The sequence below is a fragment of the Caretta caretta genome, chromosome 1 (assembly GCF_965140235.1).
Source record: "Caretta caretta isolate rCarCar2 chromosome 1, rCarCar1.hap1, whole genome shotgun sequence".
Classification (NCBI taxonomy): Eukaryota; Metazoa; Chordata; order Testudines; family Cheloniidae; genus Caretta; species Caretta caretta.
Window position 1 is genome coordinate 276592783 of NC_134206.1, and position 16327 is coordinate 276609109.

General features: G+C 38.8%; 1 protein-coding gene across 10 annotated transcripts in view; it reads left to right on the forward strand.

Moving 5' to 3' along the window:
- MGAT4C (MGAT4 family member C) overlaps positions 1-16327 on the forward strand; it is a 687109-nt gene that overhangs the window by 508783 nt on the left and 161999 nt on the right. For 3 of the 10 annotated variants that reach the window (XM_048835662.2, XM_075124306.1, XM_048835666.2), the window contains one exon: positions 9409-9453. The exons of 6 other annotated variants lie outside the window; for them this stretch is intronic. The gene's annotated coding sequence lies outside the window, so the exon portion shown is untranslated. Of the gene's footprint in view, positions 1-757; positions 806-9408; positions 9454-16327 lie in introns of all 10 variants that reach the window. One more of the 10 variants, XM_048835661.2, reaches the window with a different exon arrangement.

Below are 16327 nucleotides of genomic sequence, written 5' to 3' on the forward strand. Positions count from 1 at the left end.
TACTTGCCGGGGTAAGGAAGGAATTTCTTTCCCAACAATTTGCATGGGGATGGAGGTTCATCTTCCTCTCAATTATTAATTGATGGGCATTGCTGGAGCTAAGATATTAGATTTGATGGATGAATGGTGTGATCAGGTATGGAAGATCTTCTGTTCCTACATTACTGTGGCATATGGGGCCAGATCCTCAGCTGGAAATCAGTGTCGCACTATTCACTTCAGTGGAACTATGCTGATTTATACTAGCTGAGGATCTGGCTCTTTATTCTGAAGGAATAAATATGCTCATTTTTGTGGCTGTTGGTGTGTTGTATTGTTTTGTTTTGTTTTTTACCACAAAGTGAGGGCCAATTAAACACTCCCTATGTGGAAAGATAATTATATGTTTTTCTTCGTTTAGAAACCTCTGGTAGCTTAACTATGCATTTCAGTAGCTACAGTGTCTGTTCACAAAGAAAGAAATCTCACTGAACAAAGCATTTTCTTATTACAATATCAGCATTTTGAAGGAATCTTTTGACTACAGTTTGTACTTTTAAAGTCAATCTGAAATCAGAGATTTCCATTATTCAGTATGGTATATTAGGTGGAATGGGAAAAGTCTAAAAGGAAAACAATGGAGCATTAAGTATTTTGTCTCAGTGATTACTTTAATTATTTTTTTTTCTGTTTTCCATTGCAAATTTTCTTTTAACGTAAAACCACATTCCTCATATGGTACTTTGCTCCTCACACTCTGACACTTCTTTACATGTAGGTAGCTCCGGGAAACTTATTACCAGAGTCATGGAGTGGTGTCTCTCAGGTATGAAATGAATATATGAAGATTCTTGGAATTTTTAGCTACCTTGCTAATCCATTCTGTCTTTGTAATAATTTGGGAGACTTCAACACCTGAAAGGAAGTCCTCCCACTTTTGCTTTTTTAAACAGTTCTTCTAGAAGCCCAGCTTTTTTGAAAAATGAATGATCATTTCTAAAGTTGTGCCATGGAGACTCAAGTAAGATCTTGTTTTTGAAGAGCTTTAGGCAAAATACAATGCCCGTAATATGCATGTATTATCTATGTATGCAGAGCAATACAATGTGTATGCATGTATTCTTCGTATCAATGAAATGGCAAGCTGCAGTGCCATCAGAAAGTAATAACCACAGAGGAGTCAGTCCCGGTATGTAAGCATGGTGAAATGAACAAAATGCCAGCTGATGTAGCTTTAGATAATTTTGTTTAATTAAATGAATGATCACGTGTTTTGAATTTGTGGCTTTTTAAAGTTTGTGGATATACTCTCCTTCTGAGATGCTCATCTAGCACTCAGAGTGAAGTGAATGCACGCAAAGTGCTGCTAATTGCTTACATTGCCAAGCTTTCCCATATGCTTTGCCCTGTGGTACAAAGACAGTGAAGAGGTAATGTTTTCAGTCCTGAAGGGGGTTTTAAACACTGTGACTAACAACTTCTTTTGTATTCTACCACCAAACCATCACAACATATCCAATTTTCACTTCTTCCCGCCCTCCCCCCGGGAAAGCTATCACTATGCCTGAGTGAATAGCATAGACTCCATTCCAGAAGCTGCTGGAATTTGCAATCACTTCACATCACATCATCATTCTGTTAAATGAATTCAGTCTTCATGACTGTTTCTTTTGGAGAAATCCTCCTTCCTCACCTCTTGTTGCAACAGCAGAGTAAAACCATATATATTGTGCTCTAGGAAATATATACTTTAAGTATTTTAAAGGAGTCTATATCAAATGCTTCAGAACATAAAAGTATAGAAATTGCAAAAGTCAGGTGTGACAGATGCCTATTTCTCAATTCTCACAGTGTGCCTGGGAGACTCATGATTTTTGAGTCATGGAGCCTAAAGATGACAAAATCCTTCTAGGCCAAAATCCTGCCAGAACTGGATTGCTCGCATATTGTACATTTGCCCTATTGTAGTTTAATGCCCAATGCTTTAGCTTCCATTGCTTCCCTGTGCCTTCTGCTGCTGTTGGGAACTTTTCCTGATATTCTGCTACATTTTTTTTCTTAATTTCATCTAACTGCTGTAGTTAATACTCTCTTTTTCTATGCTAAACATTTCCTCTAAGTTTTGTAGCTAAATAGCTGGGACTTAGCCAGATATGATTAGGCCAAGATTTTTAAAAATGGTGGCCTACAGTTGAGCACCTAAGTCCACATGGCTGCATGCAGAGGGCTCTACTGGATCCAGGAAAGTTTTCAAGTAGGGTCATCTGCACGCAGAAGACTCCAATAACTATGGCTCAAGGGGAGTGTGGTGTGTCCCCTGGGGGGAAAAATCAAACTGCCCCTATTTGTTAAAATGGGCAGTTTTATCTGATACCATAGAGATAATACTATGCTCCACATTGAGAAGAATGTGCTTTCTGCAGGTGAATCATAACAGCCAGAAGTACAGCCTTACAATAATTCTTCAGCTTTAGTTTCTGAATTTTTCTATGCATTCAAGACATGCATTTTTCAGTAATGCGACTGAAACCAAACATCACAATGAGGATATCTATTGGGATTACCATTAGGGAAATAGATTTGCTACCATTAGAAGCCTTCTCCTAGCTAATGAGAAAAAAGGAAGTTTAGGTGAATCTCTCTAGAGAAAACCTTTGAGAAATAAATTGGAAAACAATTTCACAATTAGGAGGCAGAAATTACCATGTACAATTTAGCTGCTGGCATTTTACTTGTTCCTGGATTTGGAAATAAAATACGGTATATAAGCATTTTTTTCATCTTTTTCTTTTTGGAAGGAGAATTCTCAGGATGATGATGATAAGCACAGGCTTTGGGATTGTGAATATGAGACAGATAATAAAATATACAAAATGAAGGGTAAGAACAAAAGAACTAGTAGAAAGAAGAATGAGGCATGAAAAGAATACTCATTTCCCCAACACTTTTATTAGTGCTCCAGAGTAGGGGAGAAAGTTTCAAGGAAGATCAACACAGTTGCCAACTTTCACACAGTAAATAAGCACCCCGACTTTCACAATAAGCCAAAAATCAAGCTAATCCCATTTCAAAACAAGGCCAAAACAAGTCAATCTCTCAGAACCCCAACAATCTATTTGACTAAATCCCCCCGGCATGCAGTCTGTGACTGTGGTGGACCTGCTGTGCATCCCTGACTCTCTCCCCACCCTTGTCCCTGCTTGCTGGGAGCCCATCAGAAAAAAGAAGCAACGAGCTGCAACAAGCTACAAGCCAAACAAGCAACAAGCTACAAGCCAAAAACTAGCCAACAAGCAACTCACAAGCCAATTAAGCCAAAAACAAGCCCAATTTCTGTGTTTTTTTGCGGGTTTCGCATGTATGAAGATCAAGGCACAAGCAGCAACCAAGGCAGAAGTAAATGCAACATGTTTAAATCATTCCTGAGGCAGGCAATCAAAAGCAATAGGATTTGTTATTAGGTGATAGATAATTTGCAGCACCAATAGCCAGTAACATCCACTGTACTCCTGTCTTCTAAACTTCCTGTAATCCAATAAGAACAGCCTTTGATGATAAGCTACCCTGTCCATTTTTGTAGGATAGGTACCTTCAAATTTTCATAGCAAGACAGAGTGGAAACAGACCAATGGACACACAGTGGCCAATGCTATTTGCTTTAGTGGGCATTCTGAACTCCAAACAATACACATAATTCTACACCACTATTCCATGGGTTAACTTTATCTCTTAATCTTGGCTGCAGAATTATTTGTATTCTGAAGCATTTGTTAGAATTTTAAGAGTTGAGTAACTTTTTGACCATGAATACACACTGAGCAGACATCTTCATCGAGCTGACCATACTAACTCCAATCTATTTTTCTATCTATCTCAGAAATTGCCAATGGCTGCCTCCAGCAATGGTTAGAGAATTCAAAATGTAATGAAAAAAAATTACACATGATTGTAAGAGATTCTTATCTTGTGCTATAAACAAAATGTTCCTTTAACTTTAGTAATATTAATTTAACTAGATTGGTATTGAGTCAGCAGTGGCTTACTGAGCAGGATGATTACCATTATCCAGAAAGCCTTTGAGGTCCCTCACCAAAGGCTCTTACATAAATTAAGTTGTCATAGGATAAGAGGGAAGATCCTTTCATGGATTGAGAACTAGTTAAAAGACAGGGAACAAAGGGAAGGAATAAATGGTAAATTTTCAGAATGGAGAGGGGTAACTAGTGGTGTTCCCCAAGGGTCAATCCTAGGACCAATCCTATTCAACCTATTCATAAATGATCTGGAGAAAGGGATAAACAGTGAAGTGGCAAAGTTTGCAGATGATACTAAACTGTTCAAGATAGTTAAGACCAAAACAGACTGTGAAGAACTTCAAAAAGATCTCACAAAACTAAGTGATTGGGCAACAAAATGGCAAATGAAATTTAATGTGGATAATGTAAAGTAATGCACATTGGAAAAAATAACCCCAATTATAAATACAATATGATGGGGGCTAATTTAGCTACAACTAATCAGGAGAAAGATCTTGGAGTCATTGTGGATAGTTCTCTGAAGAAGTCCACACAGTGTGCAGCAGCAGTCAAAAAAAGCAAACAGGATGTTAGGAATCATTAAAAAAGGGATAGAGAATAAGATGGAGAATATCTTATTGCCCTTATATAAATCCATGGTACACCCACATTTTGAATACTGCGTATAGATGTGGTCCCTGCATCTCAAAAAAGATATACTGGCATTAGAAAATGTTCAGAAAAGGTCAACTAAAATGATTAGGGATTTGGAACAGGTCCCATATGAGGAGAGATTAAAGAGGCTAGGACTTTTCAGCTTGGAAAAGAGGAGACTAAGGGGGGATATGATAGAGGTATATAAAATCATGAGTGGTGTGGAGAAACTGAATAAGGAAAAGTTATTTACTTGTTCCCATAATATAAGAACTAGGGGCCACCAAATGAAATTAATGGGCAGCAGGTTTAAAACAAATAAAAGGACGTTCTTCACTCAGCATAGAGTCAACCTGTGGAACTCCTTGTCTGAAGAGGTTGTGAAGGCTAGGACTATAACAGTGTTTAAAAGAAAAGGAGTACTTGTGGCACCTTAGAGACTAACCAATTTATTTGAGCATGAGCTTTCGTGAGCTACAGCTCACTTCATCGGATGCATACCGTGGAAACTGCAGCAGACTTTATATACACACAGAGAATATGAAACAATACCTCCTCCCACCCCACTGTCCTGCTGGTAATAGCTTATCTAAAGTGATCATCAGGTTGGGCCATTTCCAGCACAAATCCAGGTTTTCTCACCCTCCACCCCCCCCCACAAATTCACTCTCCTGCTGGTGATAGCCCATCCAAAGTAACAACTCTTTACACAATGTGCATGATAATCAAGTTGGGCCATTTCCTGCACAAATCCAGGTTCTCTCACCCCCTCAGCCCCCTCCCCAAAACCACACACACAAACTCACTATCCTGCTGGTAATAGCTCATCCAAAGTGACCATTCTCCCTACAATGTGCATGATAATCAAGGTGGGCCATTTCCAGCACAAATCCAGGTTTTCTCACACACACCCCCCACCCCCATACACACACAACTCACTCTGGATTTGCAAATGAATTCTAAATGAATTCCAATTCAGCAGTTTCTCGCTGGAGTGTGGATTTGAAGTTTTTTTGTTTTAAGATAGAGACCTTCATGTCTGTGATTGCGTGACCAGAGAGATTGAAGTGTTCTCCGACTGGTTTATGAATGTTATAATTCTTGACATCTGATTTGTGTCCATTTATTCTCCTACGCTACCAGCACTCCCAGCTACCTTCGAGACACCACTGACTTCCTGAGGAAACTTCAATCCATCGGTGATCTTCCTGATAACACCATCCTGGCCACTATGGATGTAGAAGCCCTCTACACCAACATTCCACACAAAGATGGACTACAAGCCGAGAGGAACACTATCCCCGATAATGTCACGGCTAACCTGGTGGCTGAACTTTGTGACTTTGTCCTTACCCATAACTATTTCACATTTGGGGACAATGTATACCTTCAGATCAGCGGCACTGCTATGGTTACCCGCATGGCCCCACAGTATGCCAACATTTTTATGGCTGATTTAGAAAAACGCTTCCTCAGCTCTCGTCCCCTAAAGCCCCTACTCTACTTGCGCTATATTGATGACATCTTCATCATCTGGACCCATGGAAAAGAAGCCCTTGAGGAATTCCACCATGATTTCAACAATTTCCATCTCACCACCAACCTCAGCCTGGTCCAGTCCACACAAGAGATCCACTTCCTGGACACTACAGTGCTAATAAACAATGGTCACATAAACACCACCCTATACCGGAAACCTACTGACCGCTATTCCTACCTGCATGCCTCCAGCTTTCACCCTGACCACACCACACGATCCATCGTCTACAGCCAAGCTCTGCGATACAACCGCATTTGCTCCAACCCCTCAGACAGAGACAAACACCTACAAGATCTCTGTCAAGCTTTCTTACAACTACAATACCCACCTGCAGAAGTAAAGAAACAGATTGATAGAGCCAGAAGAGTTCCCAGAAGTTACCTACTACAGGACAGGCCTAACAAAGAAAATAACAGAACGCCACTAGCTGTCACCTTCAGCCCCCAACTAAAACCCCTCCAACACATTATTAAGGATCTACAACCTATCCTAAAGGATGACCCAACACTCTCACAAATCTTGGGAGACAGGCCAGTCCTTGCCTACAGACAGCCCCGCAACCTGAAGCAAATACTCACCAACAACCACATACCACACAACAGAACCACTAACCCAGGAACTTATCCTTGCAACAAAGCCCGTTGCCACTTGTGCCCACATATCTATTCAGGGGACACCATCACAGGGCCTAATAACATCAGCCACACTATCAGAGGCTCGTTCACCTGCACATCCACCAATGTGATATATGCCATCATGTGCCAGCAATGCCCCTCTGCCATGTACATTGGTCAAACTGGACAGTCTCTACGTAAAAGAATAAATGGACACAAATCAGATGTCAAGAATTATAACATTCATAAACCAGTCGGAGAACACTTCAATCTCTCTGGTCACGCAATCACAGACATGAAGGTCGCTATCTTAAAACAAAAAAACTTCAAATCCACACTCCAGCAAGAAACTGCTGAATTGGAATTCATTTGCAAATTGGATACTATTAATTTAGGCTTAAATAGAGACTGGGAGTGGCTAAGTCATTATGCAAGGTAGCCTATTTCCTCTTGTTTTTTCCTACCCCCCCCCCCCCCCAGATGTTCTGGTTTAACTTGGATTTAAACTTGGAGAGTGGTCAGTTTGGATGAGCCATTACCAGCAGGAGAGTGAGTTTGTGTGTGTATGGGGGTGGGGGGTGTGTGAGAAAACCTGGATTTGTGCTGGAAATGGCCCACCTTGATTATCATGCACATTGTAGGGAGAATGGTCACTTTGGATGAGCTATTACCAGCAGGATAGTGAGTTTGTGTGTGTGGTTTTGGGGAGGGGGCTGAGGGGGTGAGAGAACCTGGATTTGTGCAGGAAATGGCCCAACTTGATTATCATGCACATTGTGTAAAGAGTTGTCACTTTGGATGGGCTATCACCAGCAGGAGAGTGAATTTGTGTGGGGGGGTGGAGGGTGAGAAAACCTGGATTTGTGCTGGAAATGGCCCAACCTGATGATCACTTTAGATAAGCTATTACCAGCAGGACAGTGGGGTGGGAGGAGGTATTGTTTCATATTCTCTGTGTGTATATAAAGTCTGCTGCAGTTTCCACGGTATGCATCCGATGAAGTGAGCTGTAGCTCACGAAAGCTCATGCTCAAATAAATTGGTTAGTCTCTAAGGTGCCACAAGTACTCCTTTTCTTTTTGCGAATACAGACTAACACAGCTGTTACTCTGAAACCAGTGTTTAAAAGAGAACTGGATAAATTCATGGAGGTTAAGTCCATTAATGGCTATTAGCCAGGATGCGTAAGGAATGGTGTCCCTAGCCTCTGTTTGTCAGAGGGTGGAGATGGATGGCAGGAGAGAGATCACTAGATCATTACTTGTTAGGTTCACTCCCTCTGGGGCACCTGGCATTGGCCACTGTTGGTAGACAGTATACTGGGCTGGATGGACCTTTGGTCTGACCCAGTATGGCCATTATTATGTTCTTATAATTGTCTGATTGTTTCTTGTAGAAGATAGATAACTAGTAAATGGGTGTTATCAGCATATATTGGCATATTATGAAGGTGTCGGTAAGAGCGACATAGTGGAGACTGAGTTGAGTTTTGCACTGAAAGCAGGAATTTAATCACTTTATGTATGAAGAATGCAGCCTATCCACCCAAAAATTAAAGCACTTACTCTTTGAGTACAGAATGAGTTTTCTGAAAACTTACAGGTAAATTTGTTAATGAAATTGATTTATAGGACCCATTTTAAAATTAATGTTAAGAAATGTAGCACTCTGTGCCCAGACATATTTTTGGTCCGAATGATCTCAGCTCAGGCATTGACTTGAGTATATATGGTACAGGGAGTAATTTTTTGGTAAGAAATGTTGAAGGTTAGTAGTCATTTTCCCCATCATACTTCAATATTGAAAGTTTCTCCTTCGGTAAAGGTGGAAGAATAATAATCTCCTTTGGAAAAATTCAAGAAGCATTACCCTCTTTCCAAATGGTGAATATCTCCCAGTGTTCTCAATGAGACTGAGGCCATGGGCTGCCCTTAACAAAGATATGCACTACCTTTATTCACTTTCTCGAGGCTAATAGGGGCTGCAGGAAACGGCACGGGTCGAGGGATGTGCTGGCCGCCCTTCCTGCAGCCCCCATTAGCCTGGAGCAGCGAACCGCGGCCAGTGGGAGCCACGATTGGCAGATCCTGCAGATGCGGTAAGTAAACAAATCAGCCTGGCGAGCCAGGGACTTTCCCTGAACAAGCAGTGGACCAGAGTTGAGAACCACTGAGCTAGATTAATGTAGAAAGACAGTCTATAGGAATAAGGTTCCAAGTTGGAAATTATTTAGTGGCTTATTTTATTTCTTTCTTTGTGTCCTCATCATAGACTTAAGGGAAGGAAGGGAAGAAAGAAGGCCTATACATTTTTGAAGACTTTTAGGGGGAATTAAATATCTCTTAGGATTGGGGATAAATTTTGGGAAAACAGACTGAAATAAAAAAGTAGTTTTATTTACAGATACTAGTAAAAGTACAAAAAAAATAGACAACATAAGAGTGTTTTCAGTTCTGAGACCATTTGATTTTAAAACACATTTCAGAATTTCCTAAAATTTCTCTATCATTTGACCAAGTTTCCTGCAGATTTTGAATGGACCTAATATAATAAGTTATTTGGGCTTTTGCGGATACTAATGTTGGCTTCTCCTCTTCTATTAAAGGATATAGAACATTATAAAGACAACAAGCTGCCATATTATAAAAAAGTGAGTACAGAAGCATTTTATCAGTGCAATACATTCTAAATTGAGATTGCCAAATATTATTTAAGAGAACATCCCTTTGCTTTCATTTTCTCCTCATAAATAATCTTAAAAGATAAGTGGTGTTATTTTCCCTGTTCTATATTAATTCAGACCTAGCTTTACATTGTTTCTGATGTCTCATCCACTAAACCAGAGTCCTTCTTAATAATTTACAGTTTGAAATCTTTACTAATTCATCTGTCCAACCTAATTTCTGTCTGTTTCACAGTTAGCATTTGGATTCTTACCTCATATCAGATCTGCTAAATGAGGGTTGCCCTTTGCCCAGAAGTTGTTTCTCCAGCTCAGTTTTGCAGAGAAGAGACCTGGTGTTTGCAAGGGGACAATCAAAATAAATATATCCCATTTTCTTCCTGAATGTTTCTCAACCTTACTTATATTTATAACCAAATAAAATAAAAAATGGAATCTAAAGATGAGCATTCCATGATTTTTTTCTTAATTAATCAAGACTTTCTTCTATGAAAAAATGGGCTGTCTAGAAACGTGCAATAAGAATATTAAATGTCTGCAAATCCAAATGCTTCAGATGAAGAATGAAATTAGCCACTTCTTGCAAACACCTACCTGCGTTTGTATGCATTATTTAAAAATCTTGGCATGTTGCACATTTAATAGAGATCACAGGAAAATAACCCCACCTTTATGCCAGTGAATATTGAGTGGATTTGCAGCTAATTGTTTGAAAGATTCAACCACAGGTAAATAAGACAGAAGCAAAATCCTGGCTCCTACCCCAGACTGAAGGATTGGAAGCTGTGTGATTAAGCATGTGCATGTATATACAGTGTGAGGGAGAATACATGATAGTGTGGTATAAAGCTTTAATCATGGTGAGTATAGAATGAGAACACAACTCGTTCTTGGCAAAGACAGCAAAAATTACAGAAGTTATCCAAGCAAGTGCCATGAAGCATTCATATCAGGTCACTCTTTCATATAATTTGACTATGTCACAAAGCCTCTATGGGGAAAAAAAAATCAGGGAGTTAAAAAAATATTTTGGGACTATTTTTATCCTTCTTTCTTTGTAAAATCACATTTCCCTATTACCATATGTCAACCTATGCAGAACCGCAAACACAGAAAATATATAATGTATACATTTTTTAATCCTGTCAAAACTTGGCTTTGTTTTGGAATCATGGACTATAGGAATATGGAGTATTTCATACTTTCCAAGTTTCCCCTGATGGTTTGTGCCAGAATCATTCTAAATTAATAATCTTTAATTATTAAAGAAAAACTCAAATATTCCAACTCTGAGTATAGTCCAATAACAATATAAAATAATCATTCTGAGTAATAAAAGTATGCAAATTCCACCTTCAACATTGCCCATATGCACATAGAAGCACACAAAATCCTGCCCTCAGCATTGGAAAATATAAGTATTCCAGCAATTTGTACTGCCAAAATTCACACTGGATTATTCAGTTAGTCACTTTCCAGCATTACCAAGGTATACAAAAAATATTGGCCTAATAAACCTCACCAAGTCCACAAATCAGCTTGAGATGATAGTGTTACCTTGTTTTTAAGCATTGGGCCTGTTGCCAGTAGCTATCCCATTGTCAGTTACTGCAGGAAGAATACCATTCATATGAATCTATAAACCTGCAGTGGTCATATTCCTACTCAAATTCATTACAGGAATTTTCGTAGACTATTATTGCTGTTCTGTTTGTGCCAATCTGGAGAAGACCATTTCCTCTGTGCCAAATGCATTCCTTTTCCCAAACACATCCCCTTTCCATTCTACTCTCTTAATTGCAATGATGGGAAGAATAAGGAGGAGTAAGAACATGGTCATCAAACTAGTGTAGGATGTGGAGTTTTCTTTACACACCTGCTATGTCAGCCTGTACTGCTCTGTGGTACAGTTCTTCTACTCTCCCACTTAATCATTGTGAAATCCTGTAAAGGATCAGCCAGTGAATGGGTGGGGTATAATACTGATAAATGGATCAAAAGAATGTCTGGGAAATTTACTGATTCAAACAAGTTCTCAGCATCAATAATTGGCTGTACGAGTAATTTGAGTGAGAAAGAGATTATCTAAATTGACATATATGTTGTCAGCAAGGGTTTTGGTAGGTTTTGAAGGGATAACATTTGAAATTTCTGGGCTATGGTTAAATAAAACAACGTCTTTTTGTAAAATCTTATTAAGTTAGATGGCCAGCTAAGACTACTAGCCTGTTCTGGGCAAATACTCATTCAAGATTCAAATATAATGAAAAATAAAAATGATTGAGAAGTCATGGTTTCCTGAACTCACAATAAATCTTACTTCTCTTAAGCTGTTCAAGTTCTGGAAAGTCAATAAAAATGTAGTGATAGCAGCATAAAATTGTGAAGATCTTGTTTTGTCTAGTGTCACATAAGAGTGGTCCATTGAGTGAACATTTTCCAGAGCACACCATGATATTAATGTTAGCTGCCAGTGCGCTCAGACAAGAAGTACCCCCTTTCCGTGTACTGAAAACCTGACCCAAAGTCCATGGAAGTCAGTGTAAAGACTGCCATTGACTTCCATAGGCTTTGGATCTGGCTTTGAATGCACCATTAAAGGTTTGACAACTGTTGCTGGTATCATTCACTAACATGACAGGTGCATCCTGAAAGATTCACTTGGTTGGTTAAGTAAATAAAAATAAAGATCTTTTTGTATAACAGATATAAAGGATGATTGTATGGAGGAAGTCAACAAGACAAAGCAACAAAACCATGTTACATATTCTACTCCAGTGTAAAGAAAGAAGGAAATCATCAGTTTCCATAAATGGAAAAAATAAAGAATTGAAAGAGAAAGAATGGCTATTACAAATAAGAGAATGAAAAGAAATTAACAGTATGATTTTAATTAGGCTAAGTGCAGAATCTTGGTATGCTTTTGGAAACCAAGCAAGCTTGTTCATTGTGAAGTTTTTGTCAAGCTGTCATAGGTCTATTAATGTGCTACCCATACCCATGACTGGTTTGTATACCTCTGCTCACAGTTTCCCTCTATATCACATTTGAAATGCACTTTTCCCTTTCATGAACCAATATGGCGCTTTTATTCAGTGAGAAGAATAAATACTCTCACTCCTATATTACTAGCATACACTGGAAATACAATAAAGGAGATAACTGTTTAGAGCAGCATGAAACTCTTTCATAGAATATAAATTATAAATCTCCATCCAATGGGCTAATCACAGTGTATTAAGCATCTTTTTTGATAAGCAGGAAAATTGCAGAGTGAGATTCAGATACATACGATTAACAGAATGAAGAAAATAAAAGAAACAGAACTAAAAAAACCCTATATGTTTAAAGAGGCTATAATCACAGGGTTTTAAAAGAAATCCTTTTTACAGAGGATTAATTGCTTTGTGAAGCATACTTCCCTGGTGATCATAATAATTCTGTTTGTTATGTGTCTGGTCTGTTGTTATATTAAATGACATAGTGTTGAAGTTATCAGAGAAGAAACAGTTTATTGTATGATAGTTCTGGGTACAAATATTTTTATAACCCACTTTTTTCAGCTTAATTTTTAATGAATAATTATAATAAAAACCACTTTTCAAAAGTGCTGTTAATTGTAGCCATTAAATCATTTGATACTTCAATGCTGTGAAAGTTTTTTTTTTTTTATATATATACACTTAGAGGACTTAGTTGAGTTTACAAGTCTAATCCTTGTTTCTTTTGGGCAAGTGTTCTCGTTGCTATATGTTTGAACTGAATTTGAACTATTTCCTAATCATTTGAATTTAGTTTATGATTTAAAGATTGAGAGCAATCCTTAACTAAGTTACTGTGAACCTTGGAAATACTGATACAAATGAAGGCTTGGCTCATCCGCCTGACAAGTGTACACAGAAGGGGCCCTATCCATGTGTGGATCTCATGTGCTGTGGAAAGGCCATGCTTATCTATGGTACCACTTCCCCCTCACCTCCACACATGCCTGTGGTGCATTCTTTGTGGGTCTAGAGTCCATGTTGGGGGAGAAAGTAGAGATTAGAAGGATCTGGGAGAAGTGAGTAGGCCATGGATGGGGTTGGGAGCACATCTCCTCCCTTCAGTCCCATACAGATTCCCTGGAAAAGATAATATAGTCCCAGATGGGGCAATCTCTAATAGCAAGGCTCCAATAAAGCTGAGCTGCTAGGAAGAAGGGGGAGATGCTTGTGCAACAGCATAGGGCTTATGCAAATTCCTATGGATCCTTCAGATTTGTAAATGGGCCTTGTTGCCTTTTCTTCAGTGACAAAAAAACTGCCTCCCTGATGTTAAGGGATCTCAGGAGGGAATTCTGAGGGAGATCCCTTCCTCCAGAGCCCACCACTGCAGGTTTTAAGGTAGGAGAGGATGATTTGGCCTCAGGGAACCAGCATTTTACTGCTCTCTTAAAATGGTAATTTTTTTAAATGCTAAGTGACATCTAGACAGACAGTATCTCACATTCAGCAACCAGTCTGCTTAGAAATAAAAGATAAAAACAAAGCAGTGTTTTTGAAATCTTGTAGAGACTTTGAATAATGGATTAAAGTGAGAATGTATAAAGTAATCAAGATACCCAAAGTATGGAGCAATCTGAGTACTCAAATCATTGAGATTTTAGTTTATATGATCTTTCTGCTGATTGCTTATTAAGATGTTCCATGCTTATTCCATGTTCAAGTCATGGAAACCAGTATATCTCAGTGATTTTAGCATTAGAGTCCTTCTGTATGAGGTCTGTGGTTATGTTTGGGAAAAATAACTCTACAGATTCAAACACTTTAATTCTGAAATACACAATTCTCTTTTCTAGTTTAAAACTTCTTGAGTGAAATACTGGCCCCGTGAAGTCAAGGGGAAGTTTGTCACTGGGAAGTTGAGGCCAGGATTTCACCCTATGTACTTAGTGTACACTTGTGAGGTATGTTAATAGCATGATCAGGAAATAACACAAGGCTACTTTTTACTACAGTCGCAGAACATTGTTTCCAACATCATGACACGTGAAATATAAGCAGGACCCTACTGTTGCAATTTTAAGTTAATAATTGAAAGCACAATAATTACTTGAAGCCCCGATAGAAGAAAATCTCTACAGTTTCCTGGATAGGTATTGCCTTGGCAAAATCAAGCTGTAGTATCTGTGTCCAAATCTATATCTTTTATAATCATTTCAATATCTGTATTTACATAAGAACATAAGAATGGCCCTTCTGGGTCAGACAAAGGTCCATCTAGCCCAGTATCCTGTCTTCCGAGAGTGGCCAGTGCCAGGTGCCCCAGAGGGAATAAACAGAACAGGTAATCATCAAGTGATCCATCCCCTGTCGCTCATTCCCAGCTTCTGGCAAACAGAGGCTAGGGACACCATTCCTGCCCATCCTGGCTAATAGCCACTGATGGACCTATCCTCCATGAATGTATCTAGTTCTTTTTCTGAATCCTGTTATGGTCTACAATGCTTAAGATTGCATTACTGTTTTGTTTGAAGGCCTGAACCCAAACCCATTGACTTCAATGGGCTTTGAATCAGGCCCTTTACATCGAGGAGTCTGTAGGGCTCTATCAGTCTCAGCAGCAGCAGTATTTTGTTTTATATAACTTAATCACCTGGGGATCAATCCTTCAAACTGAGAACTGTGACCATGATCAAGTGAAGCACCTAACCATAGCCTTAATGTTAGATATGTGAGCAGTCTCGTTGAGTTAACTTGCACCTTGCCAGAGCTGACCCTTTTCAGTGTCATTTTAGATGGTTTTGCTCTTCTTTTGCTAAATCAGCTATTTTTGCCTTTAAAATACATAGGATCAGATTATAAAATAATATGAATTTGCCACATAGAGATACAGCTCCAGTGCAGCATAATATTCATTAAAATGTCATTTTCAAAAACAAGGTTGGAAGAGAGGGGGAAAGGGGGGGTTAGAACCTACAGAATAGTATAACTAACCTTATGGCTCATTTCTATGGTAAACAGTAGAATTATTAATAACAATACCTTACCTTTCATGAATATTTTATCTAGAGTTCAGTGTTCCACAGGGGGTAGCATCTGCTTTTTCATACACAGGAAATTTAATGACATGAATCTTTTATCTTGCCAGTAGCTCAGAGTATGCAAGAATCACGCTTAAGTAAACTTTTATTGATGTATTACTAGTCCAAAAGTTTTGTATTTGTTTTGGTTTTTTATTTTCTCTACTTTTGAAACTAGGCTGTAGATCCAAGATGCTGACCTTTTTATGACTTCAAAATCTATTTCTAGCTTGAGGGTTAGCATTTGTACTCTGAGAGGATGTATCATGAGAGAGATACACAGCTAAAGAAAGCCTATGGTAGTCTAGATAACTTTTTGTTAATAGAAAGTCAGGTTTTCTTTCCATACACTCGTCTGCTGGCTTACTTAAAAATGATAGCTGGAAATGTTTCAGTGCAGCTGTATTGTGTGGAACGCTTCATCTCATGCCATATCTCTAGATAGGCATTATTTGCTACACCATACAAAAAAGACTACTACCTAGTCAATGTAAGAGTTCAGTAGGCATGGTATTTTATGTTAATTGTTGATGTTATTATATAGACCTCGAATCTAATGTCATTTGCAGTCAGAGATAGACGTGAAGAGGTGAGATGGGGTTGTGTCCTGATTGCCTCTACATAGTGTGGGGAAGGAATCCTTCCCATCAGATCATGGAGTATTTCTGCATCTACTATGCTGAGGTCACTTAAGTCCAGTAGCCCTCTTTCAGTTCATTAGCACTGTGCCATGGAGGTAAAGCAAAGTCCTGGAGGATCCATGTAAAAGTGTCTTCTGCA